Here is a 5000-nt window from a genome sequence, read left to right on the forward strand (position 1 = left end):
TGCCGACAGTACGTGCGCCATCTGTAGGTGCCCCGCGACATGACGTGGTGCAACGACGGTACCGCCACCTGGGGGAGGCCACGCGGACTAGGCCAAGTATGGGGCCCACAGTGCTCATTTGCCGAGCCCACCCACACAAAACCTGCACCCCCCTCCAGCGCAGGAGCCGCAACCCGGGTGCGTACGCCGCACCAAGTGCTCCACCCGCGACCGTACGTGCCCCGCCGAAATCGCAACTCCGGCGGATGAACGGCGGACTTTTCTCGCAGTCGTAAGTTGCAATCCACCCCTATATCTTGCGTCTCATGAAGAGTTATATCAAGTATGCCAAATTCCCGCTGTCCCTATACATGCAGTAAGTTCGTCATGGGCGCTGGCCGGCAGGCCGCGAGACCTGACGCCCGGCGGCAAAGAGTGCCCCTCTGAGGATATAGATGTTCCGTTCCGCCGCACAATGGTGACGGTGACCGCTGCCTGCGGTGGCAACGCTGGGCAGAGTCGATACTCGCCGTGTGGTGGAAGGTAAACATTATGCGGTACATCAGTACTTTCCTAATAGTTCGGTCGTCTCACGGCACTGCTTAGTAAATGATGCAAGGCCACATATAGATGATTTATGCGAATGTCCCTATACGTGCTGTAAGACTGGGCACACAACGTGAATCGCACGTCAGCCACACACTCGAACATGCACCACTCTCGGCCTGCAACGGAGACACACAATACGTAAACATCTGGAATGCGACAATGTCGAGTGCATCCTCTCTGCCACATTGCACCGTCGACACTATGATAACCAGAGCAGTAGGTCCACCTATAAAAGCACAATACCCCACTCCTCCGACAACTACCATTGCTCAGATAAACCAACACCACCAACACACATCCTACACAGAGGGGCACCAAATATCACCCCCCCGCCCTCGTGTTATACCACATGAAAAATTGCAGAAGTGAGAGACACAGACCCGCCAGCCTCTTGCTACAAGCATCGAACCGACGTGACATATCTGACGGTGACTCAGGCATCCGCGTACTGCCACAACTATCCACCCCCCCCCCCACTCTCTCTCTGCCCCCTTCCCACACAATACCGAATTTAACCAACTTTATCGCTTAACCTAACTGTGGCTGTACCAGATTATCGCTTAACCTAACTGTGGCTGTACCAGATTATCGCTTAACCTAACTGTGGCTGTACCAGATTATCGCTTAACCTAACTGTGGCTGTACCAGATTATCGCTTAACCTAACTGTGGCTGTACCAGATTATCGCTTAACCTAACTGTGGCTGTACCAGATTATCGCTTAACCTAACTGTGGCTGTACCAGATTATCGCTTAACCTAACTGTGGCTGTACCAGATTATCGCTTAACCTAACTGTGGCTGTACCAGATTATCGCTTAACCTAACTGTGGCTGTACCAGATTATCGCTTAACCTAACTGTGGCTGTACCAGATTATCGCTTAACCTAACTGTGGCTGTACCAGATTATCGCTTAACCTAACTGTGGCTGTACCAGATTATCGCTTAACCTAACTGTGGCTGTACCAGATTATCGCTTAACCTAACTGTGGCTGTACCAGATTATCGCTTAACCTAACTGTGGCTGTACCAGATTATCGCTTAACCTAACTGTGGTTGTACCAGATTATCCCTTAACCTAACTCAATTTGTCCCTTAACCTAACTCAATTTGTCCCTTAACCTAACTCAATTTGTCCCTTAACCTAACTCAATTTGTCCCTTAACCTAACTCAATTTGTCCCTTAACCTAACTCAATTTGTCCCTTAACCTAACTCAATTTGTCCCTTAACCTAACTCAATTTGTCCCTTAACCTAACTCAATTTGCCCCTTAACCTAACTCAATTTGTCCCTTAACCTAACTCAATTTGTCCCTTAACCTAACTCAATTTGTCCCTTAACCTAACTCAATTTGTCCCTTAACCTAACTCAATTTGTCCCTTAACCTAACTCAATTTGTCCCTTAACCTAACTCAATTTGTCCCTTAACCTAACTCAATTTGTCCCTTAACCTAACCCACGTTGTCCCTTAACCTAACCCACGTTGTCCCTTAACCTAACCCACGTTGTCCCTTAACCTAACCCACGTTGTCCCTTAACCTAACCCACGTTGTCCCTTAACCTAACCCACGTTGTCCCTTAACCTAACCCACGTTGTCCCTTAACGTAACCCACGTTGTCCCTTAACGTAACCCACGTTGTCCCTTAACGTAACCCACGTTGTCCCTTAACGTAACCCACGTTGTCCCTTAACGTAACCCACGTTGTCCCTTAACGTAACCCACGTTGTCCCTTAACCTAACCCACGTTGTCCCTTAACCTAACCCACGTTGTCCCTTAACCTAACCCACGTTGTCCCTTAACCTAACCCACGTTGTCCCTTAACCTAACCCACGTTGTCCCTTAACCTAACCCACGTTGTCCCTTAACCTAACCCACGTTGTCCCTTAACCTAACCCACGTTGTCCCTTAACCTAACCCACGTTGTCCCTTAACCTAACCCACGTTGTCCCTTAACCTAACCCACGTTGTCCCTTAACCTAACCCACGTTGTCCCTTAACCTAACCCACGTTGTCCCTTAACCTAACCCACGTTGTCCCTTAACCTAACCCACGTTGTCCCTTAACCTAACCCACGTTGTCCCTTAACCTAACCCACGTTGTCCCTTAACGTAACCCACGTTGTCCCTTAACGTAACCCACGTTGTCCCTTAACGTAACCCACGTTGTCCCTTAACGTAACCCACGTTGTCCCTTAACGTAACCCACGTTGTCCCTTAACGTAACCCACGTTGTCCCTTAACCTAACCCACGTTGTCCCTTAACCTAACCCACGTTGTCCCTTAACCTAACCCACGTTGTCCCTTAACCTAACCCACGTTGTCCCTTAACCTAACCCACGTTGTCCCTTAACCTAACCCACGTTGTCCCTTAACCTAACCCACGTTGTCCCTTAACCTAACCCACGTTGTCCCTTAACCTAACCCACGTTGTCCCTTAACCTAACCCACGTTGTCCCTTAACCTAACCCACGTTGTCCCTTAACCTAACCCACGTTGTCCCTTAACCTAACCCACGTTGTCCCTTAACCTAACCCACGTTGTCCCTTAACCTAACCCACGTTGTCCCTTAACCTAACCCACGTTGTCCCTTAACCTAACCCACGTTGTCCCTTAACCTAACCCACGTTGTCCCTTAACCTAACCCACGTTGTCCCTTAACCTAACCCACGTTGTCCCTTTGCCTAACATAGTTCACTGCTCGGAATCTCTGGTGTCGTTGTTATCCTCATGTAGATGTCTTGCGAGTGTTGCTTACTTTCCACATATTCCCGCTATCCACTGTCAATTGTACTGCAATAGGACTATATCGCCCCCCCCCCCCCCTCTGCCCCTCTCTTTGTGTCTCCGTCCTCTCAAGCTGGTCGGTCTGGCGTTTGAGTGTTAAATGAGCCTCGCAGCTGTTCAGTTGCGTTCAGATGTCGACGCCCTCAGTGTACGTCGTGGTATGGTCTGTGTCCATTGTCCGCTGATGTCGTACGCGTAACCCACACGCTGTACCGATCATCGGTAGTTACGTACAGAGTGAAGTAGTGTGATACGTGTGACCGTACGCTGGCTGTGCCCAACGGTGTCGAATCTCAATTTCCATATGTTGTGCTCGATGCTACTTGTCTCGTCTCCCAATAACAGCTAGGTTGCACTGTGGTACGCCGTAGAGGCGTGTGGGAGGAACGTACGAACGCATTGTATGTCACCCTGGGTCGCTGGGGGTGGTGGTGCGGTGAGTCAGGTCAGGTCAGCGTGAGCCGTGTGATGTAGTGACGCGTGTATTCCGACTTTGTCGTATTGCCTCACACAAAGTGCTACCCTGGTGGACCGCGTTCCATATCTGGGACATGCCGCAGATGCCGGTTGACAGTGGATCGCGGAAGGGACATCGCATACGTGCGCGGGCCACCTTCCACGTGTTCTCTTCTGCACATGTCGCAGTGTGTATGTGGTCTGATGTAGCGTGTCGTGACACATGACATCCTGGCATGCAAGAATTGTTGAATTCGCAAATGTAGGTGGACATCTACGTTTACTGCCCAAGATACGCAAATGAACTGGAAATCCGTTGTTGAGCGGTTGTTCACGCTGGAGGTGAATCTGTGATGGCGACGATCGGTACAGCTATTAACCGGTTGTTTCAGCGGTACCCGCCACATCCACACACGTGACTAGGCCCATGTGGGTATGAAGCGATACGCGGCGGTGGCTTGGTGGGACTGTTCCCGGCCGGTGAAGGGGGGCCGCCCGGCGTGTTGGCCGCGCGCTGCGTGGGCGCACGCGCAACAGGCGGCTGGTGGGGGGCGCCGAGTGGCAGGAGCGCCAGCCGACGGGCTCGGCAGGCGGCGCAGCTACGCTGCGGCGCACCCTGCACGCGGCGCCTGGCGGCCAAAGTTGGTTCAGCCGAGCCCGGTGCGAAGCGCGGTGGACATCTGCAGTGTGCTGGTCTGATTGAGGACTGTGTGCGTTGAGGATGCGCCGCCGCCTGGCACTCGGCGCCGCGACGCCGTCTGCTGCTCGGTCGCCCCAGCGGTTCTCGCAGGTGGTTTGTATCGCAGTTGTGCGGACGTGTTGGCGCGTGCGCTGTGCTGGGAGAGTTCGCTTCTGCACCCAAGTGGGGCTTTGCCCTTGTGTGGCGCTGGCGTTGGAGCTGCCGGTCACCATAGGTGGCGCGTGTTGTCTCCCGCCGGCAATGCCACGACAGCACGCTCCCGGGCCTCTGTCGGCAGCGGCAAGCTCAGTTGGGAGCAAGGGTGTTCGCACTAAAACCGTCTACTCGCCTAACTCCGGGCGATTGCGCCTCTCTCGAAACCGACCAAGTACCTAGGACGGCGCTGCGCGCCGCCGGGACCTGAGAGGGTTTCGAGGTGTATCGTGCAGGGGAGCTCGGCCTCCTCCTGTTTGCAGAATAATTGAGCGGAC

The sequence above is a fragment of the Schistocerca gregaria genome, unplaced genomic scaffold (assembly GCF_023897955.1).
Source record: "Schistocerca gregaria isolate iqSchGreg1 unplaced genomic scaffold, iqSchGreg1.2 ptg001477l, whole genome shotgun sequence".
Classification (NCBI taxonomy): domain Eukaryota; kingdom Metazoa; phylum Arthropoda; class Insecta; order Orthoptera; family Acrididae; genus Schistocerca; species Schistocerca gregaria.